A 14,196-nucleotide genomic window follows, 5' to 3' on the forward strand; every position below is an offset into this window, starting at 1 on the left:
CATAACCTCTTACCCTTTTCCATTGTCCTCTTGTGCTCTCCGACGGCATTCACCTTGTCCACGATGTCCCGCCATATCCCATTTTTGGTTCCCAATGACACGTTGGAGGTGATGAACAGTAGTTGATGGTGTTCCATCCCCTCCGTGACTAGGATCCTGTTTTCCTGCGGACTGAACTTCGTCTTCGTCTTCCTCTTATCCTTGCCCTTCCCTGTCCCCGAGGTCCCAGGCTTCTCGTCAGTGGTGCTTGTGGAGTTGCGCTCGTCCTCTGTGCCTGCTCGGCTGCCTCCATGTTGGTTGGGTGTTGGTCAGTTTGTGTTTGGGTGTTTTTTCTACTTTTATAGTGATTTTCCCCACCTGCCATGAGTGTATTACAGGCCTGGTGCTGCTTATCACTTATTTTCTCACCACGCTTTTGCCCATCGCATGTTTTTTCACATTGAGGTTTGTGTTTTTATCTCTGTCGAGGTGGTTGTATCGCTGACATTGGGCACGGTTTCGTCAGACTATCGCATGCTACTGCCTTGTTGTGAATTTGACATTAACACAGGGTTATTTTCCCATGATAGGCTGCGATGTGTAAAGGTGTGTTAGCATTTTTTGGTGATGTTTCGCACACGTTCTTGTGAATATACCCCTACGATTTCTAATGAGAAACTAGATGTAAGTAATGCACTTCATTGTCTATCTAAGGAATCCAAAATTGCTGGGTGACTTTCTAGTGAAGTATCAGGAGCACAATGGGGAGAGCTCACATTTTTGCTCGAGTGGAAGAGGTGTGGATCCAGCCGCCAGGGTGCCTGACACCGGACCACTGGGTTCAACGTTTGATCCCCGATGCAGGCGGAAGGTTAGTCCAGCACCATATGACTCTGGGCAATAGTTTGCTTAATCTTCCCCACGGCCCCCAGCGCCTTGACACCCTTGGGTAATTGTGCGCTTTACAAATACTGGATTTCATTTCATTTGTCTCACATCTGCATCTGCTTTACTCAATATTCTTAAAAGCCATTCTTGTTACCTCACTTCATCCCCTGTCTCTGTCTCTTCTTAGAAAACCCGACTTCCTAAAATGGTTATATTTTCATTTTTCTTTTCAAGACCTGTTCAAGTTACCAAATTCTAAGTCACCTTTCAGGGAATTCAGCTCACAGTATCTAGAGCACCCACAGTTCTTGGTACATTTGCTCTGCTTTTGAATCTAAGGTCTGCAGAAAATGTTATGTAACCACCAAGTAAGGATTGTGTTGTGGTAAGTCCTTAAATTATTGCAAACTCCAACTCATATCTCTAAAGAATGGACTTGAACCCTTTTTGTTACTAACTTGAATTTTTTTTCATTTCCCTCTTCCGGCTGTGAGGAATAACCTGGGATACTGGCATGACTATAAAGCCTTAAAAGTGAAATTTACCTGGGTTACTGCAACAACTCTACTGTAACTTGGATCTAGTTTGTTTCAACTGAAGGTGAGGGGGTACCACTGAAAAAACCCTATAGTCAGTATTAATGCATGTAGCTAAGCTTTCCTGTTTTAGACCATTAATACCCGAAAAAAACCACCAAAAGATGAAATAGCCTAGACCATTGTGAGCATATAAGCACTTATAAATACCTGCCCATCCACAAACTAGAGTGCCATTCCTAAGAAAGTAAAGTGAGAGAGAATGTGTTCTTTTTATTTATTTTTTGAAGGGGGCAACCCAATGTGACTTTTTTAATTAGGTCAACATGAATAAAGATAGCTTTCAAATGACTCTATTTGTCTTCAATTTTTATGTAAGAAGGTTACTAAAATATTGTTTATTTTATTTTCATTTTTTCAGTTTATATGCATGGGTTAAAGTTGAAGGGTTTTGACTAAATTTTTCAGTTCTGATCTACATATTTTATACAAATTCGAGAACATGGGCTGGCTCATAAAATGGCAAAAGGGCTGGCTCACAACAATATTCACAACCATGTGTAATCACATTTTCCCTTAGGCACGGACTGGGTAAAACTCTCTGATACATTAGACTCCTTTGGTCCCAAGTCAGTATTGATATCAGGTCACCTGTCAAACATCTCAGCCTTTAAACATTCAATGCAAGGTGCAGTGGTGGGTAGCTGTGAAAAGTGTTGTGTCATCATGTGCACGGGACAGTGGTTAAAACATGACACTCAGGCTTTCCATGCTGCAAGCCATATAACAATGTAAATGTACAGCTGCAAAGTATCTTATTGTTATGTGTGCTATTTTCTGCGAATCCAGGCTTTTTTACTCAACTGCATGTTACTGCTGGACGTTTTGAACCTTTACTGATACTTTTAATAAAAAAATGTGAAGTCCTAGAATACAATGTGATGTCAGTTAAAAAGTGAGGACCGACTTAACCCCTTCGGGGCTCATGGGCGTAACCTGCCCTATGCGGATGACGAGCTGAGCTCGTCATGTAGCGCGGGTTTTTGCGAATCGCAGCGCGCAGCGGGAAAACCGCTAGCGCGCATGCGGTTAAAGTGGGACTCTTGACATTGGGGCACTTGGCTGCCATGAATGGAATGCCCACTCAACAACAGCAGCACCACTTTCAGGTAACCAGGAAAGGAGTACTGTAAAGTGGTGTCAAGCATCTTGATAGTGTCAGGTTTCAGATGCTTTCGACTGCAAGTTTGCAAAACAATTTGGTGTATTTCAAAGGTTGACCACCACTACAATGTCTTAACATTCAATAAGGAGTAGGTGAAGGACCCCCAACTCAGTCCATAAATGTGTGTATTAAAATAATTTCTATATAATACGTTCTTACCTTCTTTCTCCATTTATAGTCCTGTAAACCAAACACAGTCCTGGGACAGTAAGTATAAAGGGTAATGAGATGTGAAAGAGGGCATTTGAGAAAGTTTGAGTGTGAGTGGAAGTGCAATATGAAAACTTGCATGCTTGGCACAGTCTACCAAAGTCCATTGGACACACTGCTAATGAGAAGATCCTATATACCCTGCAATACTTATGTTTTAAATTAAATATATACTTTACACCAGTTATTGCAAAAACCAGCATGATTTGAAAACCATGGAAGATCACAGTGTGTGTCTATTTTTGGGATTAGGCAGTTTAATAAACACTGATAATTACTAATATTCAAATGTTTTGAAATCAGTGATAAAACAAAACAATAAACCCTGCAATAGAGAAGTCTAACTAAAAACTACAAAACCCAATGGTCTCTACATACTAAAGCTAATAATGTATATCTCTGCCTGTTCTTCTTAACTTCCATGGTGTCAACATCATAAAAGCCACAAATATCTTCATTGGTAAGACTGGCTCTCTGGATGAGGGGAATCCCATCTCTACCTGTACTGCAGATTAGTTTCAGCAACCACAGGCTGATCCTTATTCCATAGAGTAATTAACAAAAGGAAAGGTGGTCCGCAGTAATTCAGTAGAGGTAATCTCATATTTGCAAAGGTGGGAAACATGTATCAATTTCAGCCTGTTAAGAGTCCCAGAAGATTCTTGTCAGGATTCTCAAGTGCCCACCATCGCCCCTCTGCTCTGCTTGTCATAATTTTTTACCTGCAAGCTTGAACCCATTCCCACAAATGTGCTCACTTTCTGCACATTCATGATTTTATTTGGGGTTCACCTGTACATTCCTTGTTCTGTCTCACTTGCAGGTCGTCACTGCAGATAAACTCGATCTGCAAAGAATGTCTCTCTCTCAACAGTTTTGCTTGACAACATTATTTTTTTACAGTTATTGAAGGGGTTTTGTCAACCACTGCTTTTCAGGGATTACCATCCATCATCATAGTTCCCATGCAACCACCATGCGTAATGCGAAAATATTTTTTAAGAGCAGGCCTGCCCTTAAAAAATGAAAGGAAAGTTTGTAATTTTTTTCTTTTAAACGCATCCCGTTTCCCTTTAAGGAAAACGGGCCGCAGTTGAAAAAAGAAGTCGCTTTATTTTAAAAGCAGTCACAGACATGGGGTCACCAGAAGGCCACCATCCCTGTGAGTGCTGGCCATTGTCAATGGACAGTAAATTGCTACCTGCCTCATAATTATTGATGAAGCAGGTCATTTGTGACCCCATTAGAAATTGCTAAATGTGTCCAAGACACATTTGTACATTTCGTTTTGCGAGTCGCAAAAAATCGCAATTCATGACATTCAAAACAGAATGGTCATAAAGGTCCTTTGCCTATGTGGAGAAGCTTGGTATAGCTGTTTAACAGGTATTATTGACAATCTGTCACTGCCGAGCGCAGAAGGGACTTCCTCCACTCCCTGTAGCTAAGGTCAGAAACTTGGGTGTCATATTTGACGACAAGTTGTCCTTCGCACCTCATGTCAACACTGTTGTTTCATCGTCATTCTACATGCTGAGAATGATAAAAAACAACTCTTACCATTCCTCCCGCTCAGTGCTGGAAAGACCCTGGTCAGTACCTTAGTAATGTCAAAAACTGACTATTGCAACGATCTCTTCATGAATGCACAGAGTAAAATCCTCAACAAATTACAGCTGGTCCAGAACTCAGCTGCCAGAATTCTCTCAGGTACCCCTAAGTACAAATCCATCTCAAAAGTGCTGCAACAGTTTCACTGGCTTCCCATAAGAAGCCGAATCAAATTCAAGGCCCTCTGCATCGCTTATAAAGCCACGCGCAATACTGGACTTATGCTCCTGAAGGAAGCTCTTGGTGCTTACACCCCCAACAGATCGCTACGGTCATCTACAGCAAATTTGATGAGGGTCCCGCGCACTAAGACAGCTTCATGGGGTGACAGACGGTTCACCGTCGCCACCGCCAAATTGTTGAATTCTCCCCATCCACATCAAGTCCAGGCCGACCCTACTTGCCTTCAGGAAAATTATAAAAACATGACTTTTTAGCCAATAGTCTATAGATCATAAATCATGCACGCTGTCCGTAGCGCTTAGACACCCACGGGTATTTGTGCGCTTTATAAATTGTATAAATAAATAAAGGGGCTACCACAAATTGCTTTTCTACTATCACTAATGAATACCAGTATATGACATGTCAAACTGGCCATCGAATTGGCATTTGAAGGACTGGACTTTTTCTATTCCACACGGCCTGGTGAAGTACTACAAAAATAATATACAGGGCTATACCTACCAATAACCCAATCCCCATTTACCAAATAATCAGTCAGTTGGCAGCGAAGAAAGATCAATCATTTATTAAGCAAAATACTCTATAGAAGAGCCTCTCCAACCTTCACCCATCAGGTGCGCGGAGAAGACTGCTGGCTTACATTCAAACAGAAGGCTATATACTTTCAGTTCAACACATAGAATCACTGTAAAAGGAAAAACACCAGTTGGTCCTCGGGCCCCAAGGAAGGACCATATATGGCACACATGATTAGTTCAAAGCTTTACTATTTATTACTGGGAAGGTCAGGAGGGGTGACTCCCTTTCGTCTTGGTGCCAGGGAGTGTAGGCATGGCGCCTTCTGGAATGTGCTTATCGCACCCAAATCCAGATGCGACCTTGAGTCCCAAGACATAGAGAAAACAGTTTACTTTCAGCTGCTCTCAGTAACTCAAATGAACTGGGGCTTGACAACTACCGGAGAGTGACACGTGATCACAGCTCGTGTCCGAGTCAGAAAAAAGAAAATGGCGTCTGTATGGTTCTCGGCCTACTCTGCTAGTATTAGAAACACAAGAAAAAAATAAACCTTTTCCTTCCAGCTGATGCATATACAGGTTATGTTATGTGCATATCAAACAAAGAGGGTATATAGATACATCATGCTAACATAATATATGTCCGATACTCCTCATGTATGGAAAATCTATTTGTTATCCCTCAGAACGGCCCTTTTAGCATGATGTAGCTAACTAAGGCAGCTCAATCTTCGAATATTCCTTTGTCAATCTGCATTAAATCCTTGACCTCCTGCTGAACTAACTGGTCCTTTACCGCTGCTAGGGAGGGACCAGCCACAGAGGAGGTGAGTTTAGCTGCCCAATAAGAGCAACATGCAGGTCCACATTGTATGTAAAGGCAACAGGTGAATATGATACTGGCTACACCTGCCAGCATCATCAGAATTTTCCATCCCCAAGTAGATAACAAACCCCAGAACCAACCAGAGAGGGACCAGGTACCCGTCTCTGCATGTATTTCGGAAGCAAGACAATGTAGCTTCTGAATGGCTAAATGAACAGAGGGGACGGAGTCAGGGATATAAACACAACAGGAACTGCTGATCACACGGCATGCTCCTCCTCGATCTGCCAAGATAACATCTAAAACCATACGGTTTTGAGGCAAAACGAGTCTCGTCACTTGTAGCTCTACAGTTAAGTTAGTCAATATCCCTGCAGTGGTGTTAATTACCCTTTCAACTACTATGGACAAACGGCGTACTTCTTTGATGGTGATTATAGGCCCCCAAATAGGAAATACTCCTTTTACAATGTCGATAAAATGCTGTTCGGGAGTATCTGTCTGATCTATGTCAGTGGTATCTATCTCTCTTCTATTTCTTATAAATAGCAGGCTCAGTTTATCTAAAAGGTGATCCTTGTGATAGTTAGAAGGGGCTATATAAACTGGAGGCTACAGGAAAGACAGATAACAGCGTCCAGCCCAACCTCGGGGAAGCCAAGTATAGGCATTCTCTCCACAAACAAAATATACATTAGGAGGAGTTAACAACGGAGGGGTGCTAAAGGTACATAACCGATAAGTGTAATTACATCGACTTTCTCCTACTGATATGTATCCTGTTCCTTGAACACAGAATGCAGAGGTGCTATTCAATATAGGTACTGGAATGGCCCTATCATTTGTAACATTTCTTTCTTGAAAATGTCAGAAATACTGGGTGAAATTAAACTCAGCAAAATCCAAAATTGTGTTCCTCAACGAAGTGGTGTTTTCATATGTTGTATACATATTCATACAGGCATTCGGATCTAATGATCCCTCTCCATTATTTCCGTCAGGGTCAAATCCTTGATGAACCTCAACATATGCTAAAATCATTTCGTGATCTTTTTCCGAAAATCTTTGAGTGTCTACTGTATAATGCATATACATCATCGAAAGTAATTTAAACCATGCCTCGCAACTTCCCAAATGAGACAAGGGTAGGGATATGAATAAGTCGTGCTTGTGCATAACAGAGGGCAAAAGGCCACAAACCCAACAATTCTTAGTATTAGTAGCGCTATGTGTTTGATGAAGCATTTCAACAAATAAATTTTTCGTATAAATCTGACGGTGCCTTTCCTTATGTGGTGCTAAAGTATAAAACACATGTTCCGGAGGTGGAGTAGTGGTTCCTAAAACAGTTTGCATAGGGTGGCAAAATTCTAAATATACGAACACTCCCATTAATATAAGTAGCAATGTCGCTATAATCACCACAAATGCAATTTTAACACGTTGTGTCCAACTAGAAAAGACAGGCATATTTACAGGGAAATAACGTGGTGCAAAAGGACGTTCCTCTTCAGGGACAAAATGAGGAAAGGGATACATGCTAGCTAAAAGTCCAAAAATAAACTCGGGCAATGCAGTCCAACCTGCCAGAGGTTGCTTTTTTCCTGTGTCCGTTTAGAGCCTCACAGGCAGGCTCCTATCGTTCATCACAAATGAGACCAAACAATTTTCTCACGTTGGAGTTATGTTCTCACACAACTCTTGAAGAAAACTCAACCTGGGCTTTTTTACACAAGACATTCAGTCTTTCTTTCTGAACAGAGCAAGCAAATGTTCTAGGCTCTCAACACATTCAGTCCAGTGTCTTGCTTAGTACCCCAGAAGTGCATCTAACAGACATTCGTGGGACAGGTCTGTACCCTATCACTCAAGTCTCTCCCTATCTCCTACCATCTTCACCTGGGGTACCGTGTTGTTTTCTGGGCCGCAGGTTGTATTGAACATGGCCAGATGCTTCCTGATCAGAGAACAAAACAGAGGATGATGAATCCGGTGAAACAGGGTACTACGAGCCTCTCGTTCAACTGCGAGGGCAACAGAATCCGGGGCAATCAGTTGTGCAGATGACAGAGCCCCTTCCGAGCCCGGTACCCCTTCTCCTTGCCATTCTCCAATTTCCTGGGCATGAGAAAAAGGGACAAAGCAAGGGGCTCGTTCACTTTCCTGGGTCAGAAATCCTTCCTGCATTCGCTGATCATAAGGAAGCGGGAGGGGTAGTTTCTTCACGTGCGATATATGAATCCAATGTCGCTTGCTGTTCACCTTTACCGCCGTCTGCGTGGCCAATAGGAACTGAAGTGGCTCAGACCAACGGGGATCCAGGCTGGATTTCCACTGATAGTTACGGACCAGAACCCACTGTCCTGGCTCCAAGTGATATCCGGGACCCTCCGGCAGGGTCTGCAAGACTGCTGAAACCTGTTGATGAATGGAACGAAGATCTTTAGCCAAAGCGTACAGATAGTCTGTCAACATAGGATACTCAATGTCACGAAATGCTCTGGGTCTCAGAATGCCCCAAACATTGGCAGGGCGCCCAAAAATTACCTCATAAGGAGACAAGCCGGAACGAGAATGTGGGGTAACCAGTATTGACATCAATGCTAATGGTAGGGCATCTGGCCACCTTAACCCAGTACTTTCTTGAATTTTTGCTAGTTTGAGTTTCAATATTCCATTATACTTCTCGACCAACCCAGCGGACTGGGGGTATCTAGCCGCCTGAAATTTCTGCTTAATCTGTAATCCATTGCAAATGTGACTGATAAAATCTGCATTAAAGTGCCCCTCGTTATCACTCCAGATCACCCGAGGCAATCCATAGCGTGGGAAGTGTTCTTTTATCAAAGCCTTTGCTGTTGCCAAAGCAGTATTTTCATTGGTCGGGTAGGCTTCCACCCATTTACTGAAAGCGCATACCACGACCAGAACATATTTCAAATTATTCACACGCTCCAGTTGGATATAATCCATTTGGAGAACCTCAAAAGGCAAAAATGGTGGTGCAAAATCTCCACTCAAAACAGGTTCCCTGCCCCCAGGATTATGTTGTAAACAAACCATGCAATATTGCATAAAATGAGCAGCAGTTCTTGGGATATTAGGATTATTCCACACAGAGTCTAATAATGCACAAATACCCTTTGCCCCGATATGTGCTGAACCATGTGCCATGGTCACTACGGCATTCACTAATGCATTGGGCAACAGCCATCGCTGTTTCTCTGTCAAGTCAATCCAGCAAGCATTTGCACCTAATTTCCCCACTTCCTTTTCCCAGTGAGCCAGTTCAGCAGGGGTAGCTTATTTCTGTATTTCCCGGACACTCTCCATAGTGTTGTCGAACATTTCTGTTTTCGCCACCCACCTAGCAGAAGTAGTCACAAACATTGAGGTCATTTTATATTTTGAAGTTTCTTTAGCTACCTGATCAGCAAAGGCATTACCCTCACCCACTGCATCCACCACTGTCGTATGTGCACTGCATTTGACTACAGCCACCATTTCTGGTAATGTCAATGCTGTTAGTAATCATAAAATCAAAGGGCCATGTTGTATTCGCTGTCCATGGGAAGTAAGAAAACCCCTTTCTGCCCACAGTCGGCCAAAACTATGAGCCACGCCAAAAGGCGTATTGGCTTTCCGTGTAAATATTTACTCTCAATCCTTCACTTAACTCACAGGCCCGGATCAATGCCAGTAACTCATCTGCCTGTGCTGACTGATAGGGTACTCGGGAAACCTCAACTACAGTGCGTAGAGTAGTTATCGCATATGCAGCAGTTGTCGTGCCATCTGATAATTTGACGCTCAGGGGTTAGTCTCCTACCCTCTTTCGACAGTAGATGACCAAGGTAGGTCTCCTCTTGTCGACAATATTGGAATTTAGAAAGAGATACTTTATTACCATTAGCCGCCAAATGAGACAATAATTTCACAGTGGCTTCTTTACAGCCCTCCTTGGTGTCAGAAGCCACCAACAGATGATCGAAGTATTGCAAAAGTACATTACCAGGGGGCAGGACCAAATCATCCAACAATAACAATGCTTTTAAATCCTGACTGTAAATACTGGGACACTCTGTGTACCCCTGGGGAGCCCGACAAAACCGGAAACTGCGACCAGATATGGAGAAGCTGAAAATATGACGGGTATCGGGATAGATCGGAATGCTAAAGAAAGTATTCTTTAAATCGATCGCGGAATAATATTTAGCAGTGGGAGGAATCATAGTGAGAATAGTAGTAATGTCAGAAACCACAGGGTACTGGGGCACCACTATTTTATGAATTTCATGCAAATCAATCACAAAACGGTAAGTATCAACATAATTAGGATCGCTCCCGGCAGGGGCCTTTTTCAAAATCGGTAGAATGGGACTGTTGCATATATTGGCAGCCGTCTCTTCCACCACACACTTTTTGATCAGATCTTGTATGATGGAGAGCAAAACTTTCTCGCCTGCCGGAGAAATTTTGTATTGAGGTATACGGGGTAACCGAGCATTCTGTTTCAAAGTAATAGAAACAGGTGGAATCTTTAATAATCCTACATCTGTGTCTCCAGTGGCCCATAGTGTTGCTGGGATAGCAGCAAACTCAGGAGGGAGGGGTTCATTTTTAGTGAAACACTGCAAAGTATGCTTACCCGGGGACTGAATAGTCAGATAAACACCATTGGGGGAACAATTCATTTTTGCATGTAATTTCTTCAACAAATCCAAACCCAAAACATTTTCACCCCAATGTGAAGTCAACAGAAATGGGGAGTCTACTGTGACTGGACCAATTGTGAACGGAATAGGTTTGGAAATGGGGCTCACTACCGGAATTCCCGAAAATCCCACCGAAGCATTATTTTGCCCGTACAGAGTGGCCCCTGGGACCAGCGAACAAGAAATAGAACTATTCATCCCACCCGTATCAACTAGAAGCTTTTCAGATGTCCCCATCCACCGCCATCTTACATAAGGACCTTGCTGATCAACGGGTACTGACACCTGGCCACACTCTGTCCTTGGCTGTCCTATGTGTAAGCATACCCTTCGGTACCGTCTATGGCACAGTCCTCATTATAGTACTGCCTACCTCTTGGTTTATCAAAATTATTCTTTTCCGATTCGCTGTGCGTTGCCTCCTCTCGTCGCATATCACTGCGATCCACACCACCTCGACCTCTTCCTCTCATTGCCCCATTCTGAGCCAGCAATAGTGGACAGTGAAATCGCCAATGCCCTTCGTCGTTACAGTAAGCGCACTGGTTTTGTCCCAAAGTAACAGCTGGTCCTCCACCTCTTCCAGTTCCTACCCCCCTCGGGACAAACCCTCTACCGCCTCTCTCTCTGCCTCCTCATCGGATGACTTATTGCAACAACACCTGTGTCTTAAGATCTTTCGCTTTCTTTTCCGTCTTATCCTTACTCTCATTTTCCCTATGTTCGTAATATTGAGCCATACTCAGTATGATCGAGGGTGTAGAAGCGGTTCAAGTACTCTCAGCGGCTTGTAAGCGCGTGGAGATTTCCGGCAACAGATTTGTCACGAAACGATTAACAAATAATCGTACACCGCCTTCCACTGATAAATCCTGTCCACTAAAGTCAATGACTACACCTTCAAATCTAGTGAAGAAATCAGAAACACTTTCGTCCTTCTGCTTACACGCTGTCAATTTATCCCAATCCACCTTACGAGGCTGAATTAAGGAATGCATGTAAGTAATAATCCGGCCCGGTAAAGCCAATAGTTCAGGTTTTGGTTTATCACCAGGCTTTCGATCCTTATCTCAACCTTTTATTTGATCCAAAGTCCCGCCTAACTCTTGAACATAATCCTGATCATGCACCTGAAGCCACACATCAACGGGGACAAGTAACCCAAAAATAGCTCTATGTCAGCTAGGGTCATAACAGCTGAGGAAGCCGCTTCTGTGAGTTCTTTATAATAAGCCGTAGAGTTTTTACGGGGGTCAGGGAGTTGTGACTTTAGCGAGAGGACTTCAGTCCTCTTCCAGGGAGTGTAAACCCATTGTTCTTGTACTCGTGCTTCCACACGAGGTCTAATTACCACATCCTGATAATTTTTTAATTCCGGTACTTCAGGATGGAAGATAGGATGGATTTCTCGCATAGGATGCTGAGAGTCCCATGATGGACATTTCTGGTGCATTCGCCCTCGATAATGCAACAAAACCTCGACATTCCTGTACACTTCCTCTGGTCCTAGTTCAGACTTATGAGCCCTGTCCCGAATATCATACATCACTTGGGGGGCCATCCCTCCAAGGAAACATTGCTCCCATTAAGAAATAAGATATGCGGCCATGTGTTTCATTGCATGTTGCTGCATAACAGGCTGGTAGTCTCGAAGCGTGCTCCATATATCAGTTAAAGTATAAGTAGGATGGCGCATCCACTGGGATGACTGATTCACAATCATCTGCTTCTCATCTAGTCCTACCGCCGAACGAGTAAACAACCTCTGTGCACCAAGATCCCCCAGAGCATGAGATGGAGTTGGGTCAGCTAGGGTTGGGGTCATGCTAGAGGACTGGGAAGCCCAGGCAGAAGTAGGGGGAGACAAAACAACTGTGGCCATAGCAGAAGACGGCAATGCATCTGACCATAAAATAGCCATCCCGAACGCGGAGGGTGACAAAATAGAGGACGTTACCGAAGAGTAAGAAGAAACAAATGGAGCAGAGGCCACAGAGGCCTGTGCTGGAATTGAAGAGACAGCGCAATATATACGTTGCAGAGCATAAGGGGGAGGTGGACGCATATCCAATAAATCCTCCATCTCATCCTCTGCCTCAGTCCTGGTCACATAAGTTTTATCCACCTGTAATCTAAATTGTCTGTCTGCACAATCAATTCCCTTTTCAGTTTGAGTTTTATCATTAGCTATGGCTTTCTCCGTAATCGTCTGATCTCCCTTTATTTTACATAATTTCTCCTCCCTTATACGTCTACGCTTTGCCTCCTTCTGCCACATGTTCAGGGAATCAAACATTGCCTGCCTGCTTTGTTCAGAAAACAATCGATCCTGCAAAAAATGTATCTTATTCTCATCAAAAGACCCGGTTAAGGGCCATTGCAACTCCACATTGTCATTAGTATATTTATGCCATAGCGTATTAAACAAGATGGGTGTAATACCATGTTTAACTTACATATCATAACTCTGGCTGCCCTCGGGCGGGGCAGGTTGACTTTCATCCAAATACGCACCTTTTCGGCGACAACAGCATCCAAAGCATAATTTGCTAAAACACGGCATAATGATTGTTGACAGTTATACCTCATTCAAGAAACAGTCTTTCAAACATGGCAATGTTCAAACACTTCTAACATTTTTACCCACTCTACAATTCGAACACACACACAGAGCAATATGTATATATATATATACAAACATTTTCAAAATGACATGTCTCCTTTTATTTTTTCCTTTCCAAACAAAAGAACAGAGCCCGTCGACTCCAGTTCATGGAGAATTAATCAATTCAGATTCCAGACCAACAGATACCAAAAACAAGCAGTCCAAAGACTACCCAGAGATCGTTGGACAGGTATAACCACAGACTGTCCTACAGACCATCCCGGGGCCTTCCTGGTTCACCCTTGGGACTATTATGACTAAGCCCGCTACTATAGCACCGCTTCAGATATGTCCCAGAGGCTACCCAGGTACAACCACTGGCCTTTCCGAGACCAATCCGGCCAGGTGCAAACCACACGAGCCACACCAAGGCGTCCGATCAGCATCTCTATTATCCACAAAACAAGTCCGGGGAGCATCTACCCGTGCAGCCACAATGCTGCCCCGTCAGACCCCCAAAATTCTCCGTGGTACACCTGCCACCAAATCCAATACAGTTAACTGCTCCAAAGGCCCTGCGTGTTCCAAAAGACACCAAAAATAATCCACTCACCTGGTGCATGCAGGTACAATTGCGCATTCTCCACTGCCAACTCCTGAAGACCAACACGGTCAGTTCCTGGGTTATGCCCGTAGGACTCCGCCGAAGAGTCACCAGCAGCTGGGGCACCCTGATCGCGAGAGCAGAGTAAGTCGAAATGTTCTGGTCAGTCCACCCGCTCGACCTTGTCCTTTTACCTGGTTACGGGAGGATGACCTGATCACGGAGTCCCAACAGAGTCACCAACTGAAGTTCTACAAAAATAATATACAGGGCTACACCTATCAATAACCCAA

Source organism: Lissotriton helveticus, chromosome 10, assembly GCF_964261635.1.
Source record: "Lissotriton helveticus chromosome 10, aLisHel1.1, whole genome shotgun sequence".
Taxonomy (NCBI): Eukaryota; Metazoa; Chordata; class Amphibia; order Caudata; family Salamandridae; genus Lissotriton; species Lissotriton helveticus.